Genomic DNA, 17,925 nt, shown 5'->3' with positions numbered 1-17,925 from the left:
AATTTCTGACCCTCTTCCCAAAATAATTAATTACTAATCTTCTCTTTTTGATAATGGTTTTGCTTATTGTTCCATTAATCATGCCCGTTCTGCTATTTCCGTCATTAATGATCTTCCTATTGGTCGTCACCCCCATATTTGCCACCTTCTCAAAGCCATTCGAATCAAGAATCCTCCGTTAAAATACTGTTTTTTTCTGGAATGTAGATCTTGTCATTACCTTCCTGTGAAATTGTCATTCTAATCCTAATATTTCCCTCAAACAACTCTCAGCTAAATTGGCTACCCTTCTCTGTCTCCTTTCCTTCCACATGGTTTCAGATGTTAGAGCTATTGACATAAATTCTAAAATGTTTTCTCCTGTTGGCGTAACTTTTATCATTTCATGTAGAACTAAAACTCTTTCTAAATATTTTTTTCTATCCCTTTTTCCCTGCTCAACCCAATCTTTGTGTTGCTTCTTGCCTCAGGGAATATAAATCTAGAACCTCTTCTCTTAGATCCTCTTCTTCCTCTAAACTCCTAATTTCCTTTGTCCCTACTCAGCAACCTTTCTCCTCTTCCTCTATCGCTAGATGGGTAAAATGGATTCTCTCTTTGTCCAGAAAAGAGGACTCTTTCTCTGCTCACTCTGTTAAAGGTGCTTCAGCTTCCAAAGCCTTTCTCAAATCTTCTTCTTCAATGCAGCAGACTGGTCTTCAGAATCCACTTTTAAGCAATTTTATTTTAAACCAATTCCTAATGCTGCTTCCTCTCTACTTACTTGATTTACTTTTGCTTTAAACTAGCAAAATAGGAGTCTCGGTGCTTGTAATAAAATTCCGATTATCCTAGCTTTGTGAAGGTATAATCTAGATTTTATTAAAGACACAGAGACAAGTATTTTCCCTCCGTCCTCTCCCTTCTCATAGGTTTATTCATATTTATATGGAAGTTGTTAATATTTTTGTTTATTTTCCAGCTCCCTCAATCTAACTTATTCCAGGTCAAGCACCTCAAGGACTTCAAGTTCAAGCCTCTAAACCTTTGTCCTCTTCTTCTATCAATTGGGATGTTCATCTCAAGATACTTCAAATTATCTTTGTTCCGCTCCAGTTCCTGTTCCAAGATGTTTTCCTGGTTTCTCTTCTGGATTTGTTGCATCATCTTCAGTGGATTTCTCAACATCCTTCTTCCTATCCTTATGACCTTTCTAACTCTTCGCATCAAAGAAGAAAGAGGAGGAATTGGGACTATGTGGACAGTATATGGGCACTATGAGTATGCTCATTGGCTACTCTCATCAGCTCATTTGCATACAACCTTTTCATTGGTTGTTCTCATTTTCACTATATTGTTCAACTTTTTCTGTGTTTTCTGATATGTTATTTCTTGAAAAGCTGCATAAGTAGTAAAAAGAATGATTAGCAAAATACTCGTCTCTGTGTCTTTAATAAAATCTAGATTATTCCTTCACAAAGCTAGGATAATCGGAATTTTATCTCACATCTATTTAGAATTATGTATTAGTGTAAATTAGTGTATTAGTGTAAAATATTATGTAAATACAAACAAACAAACAACAAAGTATTGGCACACATCCAAAATGAAACCACACTTATAATATAAAGGCAGCAAAAAATGCCTGCTAAAAACTTAGTCACTTAGATCTTAGTCACACAATATGGCCATATTCTGCTCAGCCGGTCACCACTTACAAGGTGTCCCAAAATAGACTGGTCCTAACACTATAAATTTTTACCTTACTGGGCTGAATCATTTGATTCTAATATAGAATTCCAACACTGTGGTATTATGCCTCGAATGAAGACTGCATTAAGTTAGGCTGCCGGGCTTTATATAGCTCAATTAAACTGCCTGGAACACACCTGAGCAGGTTTTTAGTGGTGGCTTTAACCATGGGGATTTGGTCAGTCTCCCTGTAAGAAATACAACAAATAAAACATGGGGGTTTGGTTAAGCACACCTAACAAAAACATATTATATATTAATGCACATATTGTGAGAGTACTGCCAAAATGACCACACAATATGGCCATATTCTGCTCAGCCAGTCACCACTTACAAGGTGTCCCAAAATAGACTGGTCTGGAACACACCTGAGCAGGTTTTTAGTGGGTTGCTTTAACCATGGCATTTTTGCAGCCTTTATATTATAATAAGTGTGGTTTCATTTTGGATGTGCGCCAATACTTTGTTGTTTGTTTGTATTTACTTTGGTCATTTTGGCAGCACTCCTACAATATGTGCATTAATATAAAATATGTTTTTTGTTAGGTGTGCTTAACCAAACCCCCATGTTTTATTTGTTGTAAAATATTATGTACACTGATTTTTTTTTCCTATGGTTATAGTCAGGTTTAATGTATACATTTTTAAACTCCTCACTGAAATCAGATGCCAAAGTATAAATAAAGCAAATTGCTGGGTAGTAGTTTATCACAATTTGGGTATTTTAAAAAATTATTAGTCTGCTAAAACAAATGTGTGGTTTGCAAGAATCTGCTACAATAAACTGCAACAGCTCCCATAGCAAAACAGGTTATACAAACCCTAAGGCCTAAACCTACACTTCTTAACACCTAAACTGCCACAACCCTCATCGCAATAACCCCCTACACTATTTAACCCCTAAATCACCACAACTTCCATTACAAAATCTGTTACAGTAAACTGCTACAACCCCCATCGGAAAAAAAGTCGTTATACAAACCCTAAGGCTAAACATACACTGCTTAACACCTTAACCGTCACAACCCTCATCGGAATAACCCCTACATTATTTCAAGGGAAATGAAACCCCATATTTTTATTTTATGATTCAGATAGAGAATACAATATTAAACAACATTACAATTTACTTCTATTATCTAATTTGCTTCATTCTTTATGTATCCTTTGTTGAAGAAGTAGCAATGCCATTGTGTGAGCCAATCTATGTGCAAAAAGCAGAAAAGTCCAGCACTCAAACACCAACCTGCATGCTGCCCAGGATACTGCAGTCCCACAAAGTAGAAAACACCAAAGGAGGCAGCAGCATACATTTTCACAATGTTTATTGGCACAAAAAGCCCACAACGTTTCGGGGATTCACCCCTTAGTCATGTGGATACAGAGTAACACGAAATCTCTGTCTTATATGCATTCAGGTGTAATTAGCAAACAATTATCAATTAACAGATACAATTTCATACTCATACCACCCTCTAGTGGTGGTTCTATCAAATTACATCCTTGATTTTTCAACTAAGGATACTAAAAAGAACAAAGTGTATTTAACTCTTAAAAATCACATTTACAAATATAGAAAGGAGCCTATAATAAATCATCACACCATATCTCATAGAAAAATAGACCAATCAAGGTCCCTATTCATACCCTTGGGTTGTAAAGTCCCCAATTTAAAAATCCAAAAAGCCTCCCTCCTCTTTAATAGAATCTCCATATTGCCACCCCTTCTCGGTCTATGCACCTGCTCAATAATTTGAAACCTAAGCTGTGAAATTTGATGTTTAGCTTTAATAAAATGATGAGCCACAGGGGCGTCTAAATTCCCCCCTCCTAATGCTAGATTTGTGTTCATTCATTATCTTGCGTGCCTTACGTGTCGTCTCACCCACGTAAAGCAGCCCACACGGGCATTTGATAATATAGATAACGTATTCGCTATTACAATTGCAATAGCCCTTTATGTCAAATTTTCTACCTGTATGTGGGTGAAAGAAGGCATCACCTTTAATCATGTTTCCACAGCTAAAGCAACCCAAACATGGGTAACAGCCCTTATTGGCACCCGTAATATACCTAGTGCCACCAACCTTAGCTGTGCCAACATCATTTTTCATCAGTTTATCCCTCAAGGATGGAGCGCGTCTGAATGCGGGCATGAAAACATCTTTAAAGGCCTTAACCTCGGGGTTACATTCATACAGAATGTGCCAGTGTTTCTTCACAATACTCAGCACTTTTTTACTTTGTCTATTAAATTCTGTAATAAAAGTTATTCTTTCTCCTGACCCCTCATTCTTTTTAGCCTTTCTGTTATAGATCAAATTCTTTCTTGACCGCCCTTCAACTTTTTCAAATTACATTCAATCACATCCTCAGGATAACCCTGTTCACTAAACAATTGACCCATTTTTGTGAGTCTCTGGTTAGATAAGACCGGATCAGATACAATTTTCTTAACTCTTAAGAATTGACTATAGGGAAGAGAATTCAATAGCGCAGGCGGATGAGCACTCTCATAACGCAAAAGTTTGTTGCGATCAATAGGTTTCCTAAAAATATCTGCCTTCAGAGAATTCTTTTCTTTATAGATAGAGGTGTCAAGAAACTCTATACGTTCTTCACTCCATATCAATTTAAACTGTATATATCTGGAGCAACTATTAAGATCATCAACAAAACTGACAGACGCGCTCCATCCTTGAGGGATAAACTGATGAAAAATTATGTTGGCACAGCTAAGGTTGGTGGCACTAGGTATATTACGGTGCCAATAAGGGCTGTTACCCATGTTTGGGTTGCTTTAGCTGTGGAAACATGATTAAAGGTGATGCCTTCTTTCACCCACATACAGGTAGAAAATTTGACATAAAGGGCTATTGCAATTGTAATAGCGAATATGTTATCTATATTATCAAATGCCCGTGTGGGCTGCTTTATGTGGGTGAGACGACACGTAAGGCACGCAAGATAATGAATGAACACAAATCTAACATTAGGAGGGGGAATTTAGACGCCCCTGTGGCACATCATTTTATTAAAGCTAAACATCAAATTTCACAGCTTAGGTTTTCAAATTATTGAGCATGTGCATAGACCGAGAAGGGGTGGCAATAGGGAGATTCTATTAAAGAGGAGGGAGGCTTTTTGGATTTTTAAATTGGGGACTTTACAACCCAAGGGTATGAATAGGAACCTTGATTGGTCTATTTTTCTATGAGATATGGTGTGATGATTTATTATAGGCTGCTTTCTATATTTGTAAATGTGATTTTTAAGAGTTAAATACACTTTGTTCTTTTTAGTATCCTTAGTTGAAAAATCAAGGATGTAATTTGATAGAACCACCACTAGAGGGTGGTATGAGTATGAAATTGTATCTGTTAATTGATAATTGTTTGCTAATTACACCTTTATGCATATAAGACAGAGATTTAGTGTTACTCTGTATCCATATGACTAAGGGGCGAATCCCCGAAACGTTGTGGGCTTTTTGTGCCAATAAACATTGTGAAAATGTATGCTGCTGCCTCCTTTGGTGTTTTCCAATCTATGTGCAGCCATCAATCAGCAGCTCCTAAGCCTATTTCAGCAAAATATATCAAGAGAATGAAGCAAATTAGATAGTAGAAGTTTAAAATTGTATGCTCTTTCTAAATCATGAAAAAAAATAGTGTTTCATGTCCCTTTAACCCCTAAACATAACAACTTACATCGTAATAAACTCTCTACACTACTTAACCCATAAACCTCCCCAAACTATACATTATAAACCCCTAAATCTCCACAACCCCAATCAGAATAAACCTCCCTACACTACTTAACCCCTAAATTGTCACAACCCATGTCGCAAAATCCCCCCTACACTATTAACCCCATAAGCCACCACAACCGCCATTGCAAAAAGCCCATTAGCCCCCTACTTTACTAACCCCTAACAGCTAACTCCAAAAGACCCACTAATAAAAAAAAAACAATGAAAAAAGTACCTAAAAATAAAAAATCCCTATAGTAAATCTAAAGTACCCTTAAAATTAAAAAAAAAAACATAATTAAAAATCCCTATCCTAAAACTAAACTAGAAAAAAATAACCCTTTCCTAAAACTACCCCCCCCCCCCAAAACAAAGTCTAACAACTAGAATCCCAAGTTGTACTCCCCATCCTTGAGTTTCCTCAAGGGTGGCGGAGGACCCAGCGGGTCAACAGTGGCAGCCTTCAGTGAGGGTCCTCCTCTTCTTCATCTTGATGTGTCTTCAAGCTGTTACCAATAGGAAAAAAGCTAATTCTATTGGCTGATTGATTTTTAAAATCAGCCAAAAGCATTTGCTTTTTTCCATATACATACACACATTTGTATATGTAATTATTGAGCAATGATACTTTTTTTATTGGACTAGCTATAGATTCATAAGTAGACCAGCTTTCAGAAGAATTCCTTTCTTTCCCAAGTCTGAAGAAATACTGACCAATTCACACAGTATGGCTAAAAGAACAGAAAGTGTTACCGAGGTCTGAGTGCAGAGAGAGGAGGGGTGTAATAAAAATAATGATGGGGGCTTAGGTGACAGAGGCAAACAATGTCATAATGATTTTATGACACCCCTCCTTTCTCTGCACTCAGACCTCTGTAACACTTTCGGTCCTTTTAGCCATCATGTGTTTCAAGAAATAGGGGGATATTTATCAAGTTGTCAAATGTGCTGCATTCGCCGGCACCAATAAGCTGTTTAAGAATTTGAGTAATTTTTAATAAGGTTAAATAGTAGACTTGTGCAGCTTCGAAAAATTTGTTTCGGTTCGGTTCGGATCGATTCGGATCAATTCGAATTTCGGTTCGGATCTATTTGAATTCGGAAAAATTCAAATGAATTCGTTTCGGATTCATTCGGATTCTTTTGGATTCAGAAAAAATTTGGTTCGGTTCGATTCGATTCAAATCGATTCGGAAATTCGGAATTTCAGTAAGTGTTAGGTGGGATGTGCTGTGTATTACACTAGTATTATGTACTGTATATTAGGTTTAACCCATAGCAGAGTGATAAAACCTAATATACTGTACAATACTAGTGTAATACACGGCCATCCGAATCTACCGAATACATCCGAATCGATTCGGATGTATTCGAATCGATTCGGATGTATTCGATTCGATTCGGATTTATTCGGTAGATTCGGCAGTATTTTAATTCGGAAATTTGAATCGATCCGAATCTCCGAATTTTTTGAATTTCCGAATCGATCCGAAACGAATCGCACATGTCTATTAAATAGTATATTTAAATAATTTGAGTAGGGTTAGGGTTTTTTAATATGTAATTTAGTTAATTTAATTGCTAGTTTAATTTAATTGTAGGATAATAGTTAGGGTAGGTTAATTAATAGTCTAAAATTAGTTTATTTTAATTCTAGAGGTAAGTTTAAATTTATTTTAAGATAGGGATGTTGTAATTTTAATTTAAACTTAGCTGGTTGTTAGGTTTAGGGGTTAATAGCATAATTTAGTTTATGGAAATTGGGGAGAAAGCAAGAAATTCTTCTGAAAGCTTGTCAACTTATAAATGTATAGTTAGTCCAATAAAAAAAAGTATCATTTCTCAATGAAATACTCTTGTTATTTTGGTATCTAAATCACTGGACTATCACAAATACTCCAATCAACGCTGGTGACTCAAAAAGACTGTGCACATTTTGTTAATAGAAGTAAATTGGAAAGTTGTTTGAAATTGCCTGCTCTATCTGAATCATGAAGGTTTAATTTGGCTTGGGTGTCCCTTTAAAACACCTTTTATACATTTATTTCAATATAAATGTATATATTATTGTTAATGTGTAAATATATGAGTGTAATACTTTATTTGTTGGGCCCATGTACAACACATAACTCACAACTTGCAATATGAGGGATATTTAGCGTAGCCACGCTGTCCTTTGAAAGTATAGGGTGCGCTATACATTCTGTATAATTTCTTAAGCATATCCTGCAGTTTAAGGAGTTAAGACATTTAGGTTTAAATGACGCTGGAAATAAAGGATATTTGGAACAAAATATTATCACAATATTGTAGCTTTAATAGGTTATGTAACGCAAGAGAAAAGGATCATAATAATCATGTGGGTTTAATAAAACAAATCAAGACGTCTCTAACCACAATATCATTTTAAATCAGAATTGACATCACTTGAGAGCACAATACACTTGGGCTAAAGTGACACCTGTGGGCTGTGGTTGGAATTGCAAGATGTTTGTTGAAGTCTATAGCATTAGGTTTGTTTGTTAGTAGAATTCTTAAATCCTCCCTTTTTCTTTACCTAAATACTAAACATGATCTAGCTCTAGTACCTACAAGACTTTAAATGATAATAGAGGATTTTCTATACAGACACAGTTTTCATGGTTTAGCAGTAGAGAAAAGACTAATATAAATAGAGCATAAATGAAAATTGTAGCAACAGATAGTAATTGATCCCTAAAAGGTATATTTCCAAACAATAATAATTTGCTTGTGTAGTAGAATTAGCAGAAATATGCTATGCCTCCTCTAGTAATTATTTGTTTAACACTCATTCCAAATCTTAAATGGATAAGAAACCCAAAAATTATATTTTGCGTTTTAGAAAGAGCATACAATTTAAAAAAAATGGTTTCCAATTGACTTCTATTATCAAATCTGCTTCATTCACATGATATTCTGCGTTGAAGAAATACCTAGGTAGGCATCTGGACAACTACATGCCAGGAGATAGTGCTGTCATCTAGTTCTCTTGCAAATCTGCTTTATAGTACTTCAGAAATAGGTCGGTTTCTAAGTGTACATCCCTGCTATTCAACAAAAAATACAAAGAGAACAAAGAGAAAGTGACAATAGAAGTATATTAGAAAGTTTTTTAGAATTGCATACTCTATGAATCATGAAAAAAAAAAGCTTGGGTTTAATATCCCTTTAACACTTAACACAAATGTTATATATATCTTTAGCTTTATGTTAATGATTCTAAATGAAATATATTTTCATGTATGAAATTATTTTAACCACAGTAGATGAGCAATACAAATCAAACACAATCAGCTAGATTACAAGTTTGTGTGTTCGTCTTTTAACGCTGAATATATGGTCATTTCAGTGTTAAAACAGCACCGCAGCCATTACGAGTCTTATCGGCATAGGTGTACCGCAAGCCTTTTAGTCTGTAATGCAACGTCAGTACGGCACTCGTAAAAATGACGTTTTTTCATGGGATTCCCATAGTGCTAGTATTACGAGTTTTGCGGTGAGGCTAAAAAGTGAGCGTTACAGCCTAAAACAACAAGATCCATACCGCCATCTAAAGTCAGTAGTTATGAGTTTCACGCTACAAATCTGTAACATAAAACTCATAACTAAAGTGTTACAAAGTACACTAAACACCCATAAACTACCTATTAACCCCTAAACCGAGGCCCTCTTGCATCGCAAACACTATATTAAACTTATTAACCCCTAATCTGCCGTTTCCGACATCGCCACCACAAATAAAATTTTAAATATATATTATTAACCCCTAATCTGCCGTCCGCCCACATCGCTCCCACTATACTAAAGTTATTAAGCCCTACACTGCTGCCACTATAATTAACCTATTAACCCCTAAACCGAAAGTCCCCCACAACGAAATATAATAAATTAAACTATTAAGCTCTAAACCAAAAGCCCCCACATCGCAATAAACTAATTTAAACTAGTAACCCTAAACCTAACGCCCCCCTAACATTATATTAAAATTACAATTTCCCCATCTTAAATTAAATTAAAACTTACCTGTCAAATTAAAAAAACTAAGTTTAAACTAAAAATTAAACTAATATAATTATTAAACTAAAATTAAACTAACTACCAATTAAATAAACTAAACTACACATTAAAAAAATCCTAACACTATTTATTATTATAAATTACTAGTATCTAATTAAAAATAAAAAGCTAAATTACAAAAAATAACAAACACTAAGTTACAGAAAATAACAAACAAAATTATCAAAAATAAAAAAGAATTACACCTAATCTAATAGCCCTATCAAAATAAAAAAGCCCACCCAAAATAAAAAAAAACCTAGCCTACAATAAACTACTAATGGTCCTTAAAGGGCCTTTTTTAGGGCATTGCCCTAAGTTAAACAGCTATTTTACCTGTAAAAAAAAATACAAAGACCCCCCAACAGTAAAACCCACCACCCAACCATCCCCCCAAAATAAAAAACCTAAATCTAAAAAAAACTAAGCTACCCATTGCTCTGAAAAGGGCATTTGGATGGGCATTGCCCTTGAAAGGGCATTTAGCTCTTTTACTGGCCAAACCCTAATCTAAAAATAAAACCCACCCAAAAAACCCTTAAAAAAACCTAACACTAACTCCCGACGATCCCCTTACATTTTTTGAAGTTCCGCTTGAGCGATCCCGGCGGAGAAGTCCTCATCCAGGCGGCAAGAAGTCTTCATCCAGGTGACCTCTTCAATCTTCATCCGGTGGCGAAGTCCTCATCCAAGCGGCGAGAAGTCTTCATCCAGATGGCCTCTTCAATCTTCTTCCAGGCGCATCTTCTATCTTGATCCCGGCGGCACAGAGCGGGTCCATCCTGAAGACATCCGGCGCGGAGCATCCTCTTCATACGGTCTGATTTGAACAGCCAATAGAATTTAAGCAGCTCTCATTCTATTGCCTGATTCATCATCCAATAGAATTAGAGCTGCTTAAATCCTATTGGCTGATTTGAACAGCCAATAGGATTTTAGCAGCTCTAACTCCTATTGGCTGATTCAAATTTTTCAGCCAATAGGAATGCAAGGGATGCCATCTTAGATCACATATCTTTCATTGAAGATTCAGTGTATGGCGGCGACCGCATGAAGAGGATGCTCTGCGCTGGATGTCTTCAGGATTGACCCGCTCCGCGCCGCCGGGATCAAGATAAAAGATGCCGCCTGGATGAAGATTGAAGAGGCCGCCTGGATGAAGACTTCTTGCCGCCTGGATGAGGACTTCTCCGCTGGGATTAAGATCGTTCAAGCGGGACTTCAAAAACTGTAAGTGGATCGTCTTGGGGTTAGTGTTAGTTTTTTTTAAGGGTTTTTGGGTGGGTTTTATTTTTAGATTAGAGTTTGGGCAGTAAAAGAGCTAAATACCCTTTTAAGGGCAATGCCCATCCAAATACCCTTTTCAGGGCAATGGGCATCTTAGGTTTTTTAGATAGTTTTTTTATTATTATTTTGTGGGTTTGGGGAGGTGGGTGTTTGTATTTTTTTCATAAACAGAGGTGATTTCTTTAGGGCAATGCCCTACAAATAGCCCTTTTAAGTTTATTCTAGATTAGGTTTTTTTATTTTGCAGGTTTTTTTTAATGGGTATTAGAATAGGAATAACTTTTATTATTTTTGATAATTTGTTATTTTGTGTAATGTATTTTTTTAGGGGGTGTTTGTTTTTCTTTTGTAGGAAAATAGCTATTATCTTCAGGGCAATGCCCTACAAAAGGCCCTTTTAAGAGCCCCCCAAAGGTCCTTTTAAGGGCCCTTGGTAGTTTGGGGGTGGGGGTTTGTATACTGTTAGGGGGTGTTTGTTTTTTTGTAGCAAAACAGCTGTTTAACTTAGGGCAATTTCCTACAAAAGGCCCTTTAAGGGCCCCCAAAAGGCCCTTTTAAGGGACCTTGGAAGTTTGGGGAAGGGGGTTTGTATACTGTTAGGGGGTGTTCGTTTGTTTTTTTTGTAGCAAAAGAGCTGTTTAACTTAGGGCAATGCCCTACAAAAGGCTCTTTTAAGGGCCCCCAAAAGGCCCTTTTAAGGGCCCTTGGTAGTTTATTTTAGATTAGGCTTTTTTATTTTGGGGTGTTTTTTTTAAAGGGTATTAGAATAGGAATATTTATTTTTTTGGATAATTTCGTTAGTTATTTTTGTAATGATAATAAATAATATGTTTTTTATTTTTTGTAATTTTATGTTTTAGTGTATGGTAGCTTAGGTTTTATTTGACAGGTAATTTTGTATTTATTTTAACTAGGTAGTTATTAAATAGTTAATAACTATTTACTATCTAGTCTACCTAGCTAAAATAAATAAAAACTTAGCTGGGAAATAAAAATAAAACCTAAGCTAGCTACAATCTAACTATTAGTTATATTGTAGCTAGCTTAGGTTTTATTTCACAGGTATTTTGTTTTAAATAGGTATTATTTAGTTAATAATTGTAAGTTTTAATTTAGCTATATTTTAATTATGTTAAAGTTAAGGGGTGTTAGGGTTAGGGTTACGTTAGGGTTAGTGGTTAATTTAGTTTAATTTAGGTTGTTGCGATGTGGAGGGCTGGCGGTCTATGGGTTAATAGGTTTATTTAGTTAATAACTAAGTTTAATTTAGCTCTATTTTAATTATGTTAAAGTTAGGGGGTGTTAGGGTTGGGTTACGTTAGGGTAGGGTTACGTTAAGGTTGGGGGTTAATAGTTTAATTTAGGTTGTTGTGATGTGGGGGGCTGGCAGTTTAGGGGTTAATAGGTTTATTTAGTGGTAGTAATGTGGGAGGCCAGAGGTTTAGGGGTTAATAGCTTTATTTAGTTGCGGCGATGTCGGGGAGCGGCGGAATAGGGGTTAATATATTTATTATAGTGTGGGCGATGTTGGGGTGCTGCGGAATAGGGGTTAATAACTTTACTATAGTGGCAGCGATATCGGGAGCGGCAGTTTAGTGGTTAATACCTTTATTTAGGTTGCTGTGATATCGGGAGTGGAAGATTAGGGATTAATAACTGTAGGCAGGCGTTGGCGATGTCGGGGGCAGCAGATTAGGGATGTTTAGACATGGCTAACTGTATTTTCTTTTTCCCCATAGACATCAATGGGGCTGCGTTACGGAGCTTTTCTTTCCGCAATCGCAGGTGTAAGGTTTTTTCTGACCCGCTCTCCCCATTGATGTCTGTGGGGGAAGTGAGCACCAGCACGTCAAATCAACGCTTGTTTTGTGTGCGGTATGGAGCTTAAAAGCACCATATCACCCGCACAAGCTGGGTTTTTTAAAACTTGTAATGGCAGCACTATAGGGGAATAAATAACGCCACTTTTGTTGCATTCGTTAATTTCCCTATAGCGTTCAAAACTCGTAATCTAGGCAATAACTAGCTCCTGTGAAGGTAGTTTAAATTCTTCCAATATTTTATTTTTAATATATTTTTGAATACATAGCATCACATTTTGATTCCTACAGCACTGTTCCTTCTGTCTTCTAACATTAAACAATTCCAAATAATATTAATTTTAAAAAATCCATCTCCCCCAAACCTATCTTGCTAACTGTCTCCCAATGCCCATCCTGTATTTCAGTTCCAAACTTCTGGGTCACAATGATCACCAGCTTGTAATATATTGTGAAGTAGGTTACTCTCTTTTGCACCTAGAACCTTCATAGTAAGATTAATAGCTCTCAAGCTAAAATGTGCCGTTATAAAAAATTATAAAACTGAAGAGACTACTTAGATAATCTCACCAGAGCAAATAACTTTAAATTATCAGGCCCTATGTAAGATCTATATTGTGAAAAAGCAGTTAAAGATATAGGGCCAGATTACAAGTGGAGAGGTATTCAGCACACAGCTGATAGCAAACTTGTAATGCTGTCAAGATACTGGCCTCTAGTTATCAAGCCGTCAACCGCAAATACGCTGGAATTCCGCAGCGTATTTGTGGCGAGGCTGATTCGCTGTAGTTATCAAGCCCTACAGCCCGGCAAAAGTAGAATTTAGTGACGTAACATACGATCCGCCGGACTCAGTCAGACACAGATCGATGGTTACGTCACTACAGATCTTCCGAACGCAAGTTCGGCACAATCTGACTACTTTTGCTAGTTATCCAAGAACTAGCAGGTACGCTTGCCACTATTCCGGGCCAGCGTACCTGGTTTTCATGTGGTGGGTTGTATAATGTTGGGGGGGTAAGCTGCACTTAGTCTTATGGCGCGGTCGGGCCAGGCTGTGACTATACAGCTGGCCCGATGCGCTGAGTAAATATAACAGACCCGCTCAGCAGAGAGCAGGTCTGTGAAACAGTGTTTTTTTTAAAATTAATAGGGGAAATTATGTTTTATAAATGTTTGGCTAATATAATGTTATATAATTCTGCACTATGTGCAGAATTATATAACATTATTTTTAAGGTTTACTGTCCCTTTAAGTTAGGGGGTGTTAGGGTTAGACTTTAAGTTAGGGGGTGTTAGGGGTAGATTAGGGGTTAATCAATGTACTGTAGGTGGCGGCGGTGTGGGGGGGGCAGGATAGGGTTTAATAAATGTAATGTAGGTGGCGGAGGGCTCCGGGTGCGGCGGTTTAGGGGTTAAACAATTAATTTATTTGCGGCGGGGTCCGGGATCGGCAGGATAGTTGTTAATAACTTTATGTAGGTGGCGGCGGTATAGGGGGCGGCAGATTAGGGGTTAATATGTATAATGTAGGTGGCGGCGGAGTCTGGGAGCAGCGGTTTAGGGGTTCATATATTTATTATAGTTGCGGCGGGGTCCGGGAGCGGCGGTTTAGGGGTTAATATATTTATTATAGTTGCGGCGGGGTCCGGGAGTGACGGTTATGGGGTTAATAAGTTTATTTAGGTGCAGGGGGGCTCCGGGAGCGGAGGTTTAGGGGGTATAACAGTATAGTTTAGTGTTGGTGCTTAGTGACAGGCTAGCAAGAAAGCTGCGAAGAAGCCGATGAGCAACGAGATCGATGACTGTCAGTTAACAACAGTCCGCTGCTCATCGCACCGTACTTGGTGCGCGGCTTCTTGACAGCTTTCTTGATAACTTTGGCGAACGTATTCAGGTCCGCGGTGGCGATGTTAGGCAAGCTTAGGCGAGCGTATTGGTCCGGCGAATGCAGGTAAGTAGACACGTTGATAACTAGAGGCCACTGTGCGTTATACAAGTTGAAAATAAAAAGCTAACGTCCAAGCGAAACCCGAAGCGTGCTAGCTGTAGGACTTCAGATATAGCTACAGTATTAATGATTTTTCTTATTTGCAGGTATTTATATACATACTGTCTGAGGACGGACCTGTTGGTCCGAAAACGTTCACATTAAAGGGAAATAATGTAAAAAATATTCCCATTGCAGTGCGCTTTCCTTGCTATTATATATTACATATATACACATATAAACATGTATACACATATATACATATGTATATATAAATACATACACATATTTAGAGCTGTGTATGTATGTATGTATGTATGTATGTATATATATATATATTTTTGCTAAATTTTTGGAAAAGGTTTTTACTCCTCTAGTAAGACAGGGACGATCTTTTTTGAAAGACACTAGTGATTTTTTAAGTAAAATCAGAAGTTTGGCTGACCTTCCAGAGGATATCATTCTGGCTACTTGGGATGTAAGTAGTTTGTATACTATAATCCCCCATGCTGATGGTTTAAACAGTGTCTGGTCTTCTCTGATGCGGTCAGTCAAGTATTCTGATAGACAAATCAACTTCTTTATGGAGTTATTAGAACTAGTGTTAACTCACAACTATTTTTCTTTTGATGACAGATTTTTTCTGCAGTTACGGGGTACCTCAATGGGTTCAAATGTATCTCCTGCCTACGCCTGCCTCTATATGGATCAATTGGAGGAACAAGTGATATATAGTGATCCTGAATTTCATAAATGTTTGGCTTGGTGGCGTTATATAGATGATCTGTTTATCATTTGGCAGGGCGACATTGAATCCATTGAGGCACTCCGTTTAAGAATAGAAAATAAGGTGCCAGCAGTAAAATTTACTGCTAATTATCATACTGAGAGTGTGGCTTTCCTAGACACTGATGGCATGCGTGCTGGCAACCATTTTGAGACAGACATTTTTAGAAAGCCTACTGACAAGAATACCTTATTGTCCCGTCAAAGCCATCATCCGCCAAGAGTTTTCAAGACTGTACCAAAATCTCAATTGCTTAGAGTGAAGAGGATAGTCTCAGACCCCTTAACCTGTTCATTGCGCTTAGATGAGATGCGTATGAGGTTTCAAGAAAGAGGTTATTCTTGTGGGGAATTAGAGTCTATCGATCTTCAACCTAGGCAAAATGGAGATGAGTCTAAGAAATTGGCCTTTGTTTCTAATTTTAGCAATATGAGTGTCAAATTACATAGAGTGATTTGTAAAAATTGGTTTATGTTAATGGATTCTATGCCTGAAATTAGGGAGTTTAAATTACCACCTTTTTCTTCTTTTAGAAAGGGTAATTCCATTGGTAAGCAATTAGTTAGGGCTAAGGTAAAATCCATGAAAAATGTACAGAGGGTTTTTCGGCCTATTGAAAATGGGACTTTTCCCTGCCTTAACTGCTCTCATTGTAATAGCATTATTAAGGGTAATACAATAAATCATCCCCATTCAGGAAAAATCTTTCATATTAAAGGCCATTTCACTTGTAAATCATCTTATGTTGTGTATGCTCTTAAGTGTCCGTGTGGACTATTATATGTCGGTGAGACGACACAGAGTGTCAAGGAGCGACTCACCCAACATAAGTCTACTATTAGGAACTCCAAAATGAGACACCTTCCGGTCCCCTTTCATTTTTTTGAGAGGGGACACCAGGTGAATCAGTTGAGATTTATGATACTCCACTCGGTTTCAAAAGGTTCTATTGGCTTTGACAGGGAAAGGATGTTGCTAAAAAAGGAAGCTATGTGGATACATAGACTTAGCACATTACATCCTAGGGGGCTTAATAGAGAATATCATTTGGCAGGTCTGTTTTAATACTCTTTAGGTTAGAGAAAGGATAATAAGTAACAATAATAAAGAAATAATAAAAAAACAAAAAACAAAAAACAAAAAAAGTAATATTAATAACATAACAATAAATATCTCAAATGTATGGAATATGTATGATATATGTTTAAGGTATTAACAGAGAGTGAGGCATGAGAAGTGGTGATTTGTCATGCTTAAATATCAGAGTATATGAGATTGGTTGTATAGTGTTATTAATTGAATGTTACAAAAAAAGGGGTGTATTTTCTTTGTATTTTCTTTCTTTTGATGATGTCATAATTGACAATTGTTAATTGGGGGTGGGTCTATTTGGCTATATAAGATGTACATTTGGCCTTTGTTTGTATTGAGCCTGAGGAGGGGGTAACTTACCCCGAAACGTTGCTCTGTATGTGCTGCTGCCTATAGTAAAGAAACTTTGATTCAAATTGATTCCTGAGTGTCTGCCTATTTTCTTTGACATATATATATATATATATATATATATATATATATTATAGCCCTTTCCATTCAAACACCTTGTCATATAACATAAACCTTTATAAATATTTTTATAAATATTTTATTAAAAGTGTTTGAGTGCAACAGTTTACTGTAAAGTATTTGTGTTGTGTTTGGTGCAACTTTTATTTTAGCCCTAACTCTTTATGCAAGGTATTCAGTCACGCTAACCAGATTCTTGTTAAATTCGATTACATTTGAGCAAATGTTTTTTATTTCAACTTGTAATACACGTGCTAATAAATGCACCTGTGATATTGCTTTCAAGCAGGCGATAAATTTAGAGCTCCTCTTTTAATTTAGCCCATAGAAAGCAAATAAATCCAACAGAGAAAATTATGTAATAGGACGAAAGGCTACTGAATGGATCAGTTTCAATAAAGGGTCCCCAGAGAGATCCTTACTCTTCATAAGGTGTATGGTAACAAATAGTGAAGCATTACATTGATACAATCAATCGATACCATAGGAACTGTACTCATGCACATAAGAGCTATGACTCAACCCTAAGTATAAACTTAATTCTGGATAAGAGTTCAGGCACAAGTACTGGAACCATACTACCTTCCGAACAACAGTTTTACCATATCTGTTAATCATTATAAGTTGCTTTATCTTAGCACATCAAGCATAGAAATCCTTGTATGTCCTCTTCATTATGTAATTTTTAATATCTGAAATCAAAATTCATTCAATACAAAAATTTAACTATTTAAAGGGAGAGTCTAGTAAAAATTAAACTTGATTCAGATAGAGCACACAATTTTAATAAACTTTCCAATTTATTTTTATCATAAAATTTGATTTGTTCTCTAAGCCCTAGCAGCCTCTTATCTGAGTGCATTTGGACAGTTTTTCAGTATATTAATATAACCGTATTGGTTATGCAAAACTTGGGAAT

Source organism: Bombina bombina, unplaced genomic scaffold (genome assembly GCF_027579735.1).
Source record: "Bombina bombina isolate aBomBom1 unplaced genomic scaffold, aBomBom1.pri scaffold_434, whole genome shotgun sequence".
Taxonomy (NCBI): domain Eukaryota; kingdom Metazoa; phylum Chordata; class Amphibia; order Anura; family Bombinatoridae; genus Bombina; species Bombina bombina.
Note: the sequence above shows the minus strand (reverse complement) of the source record.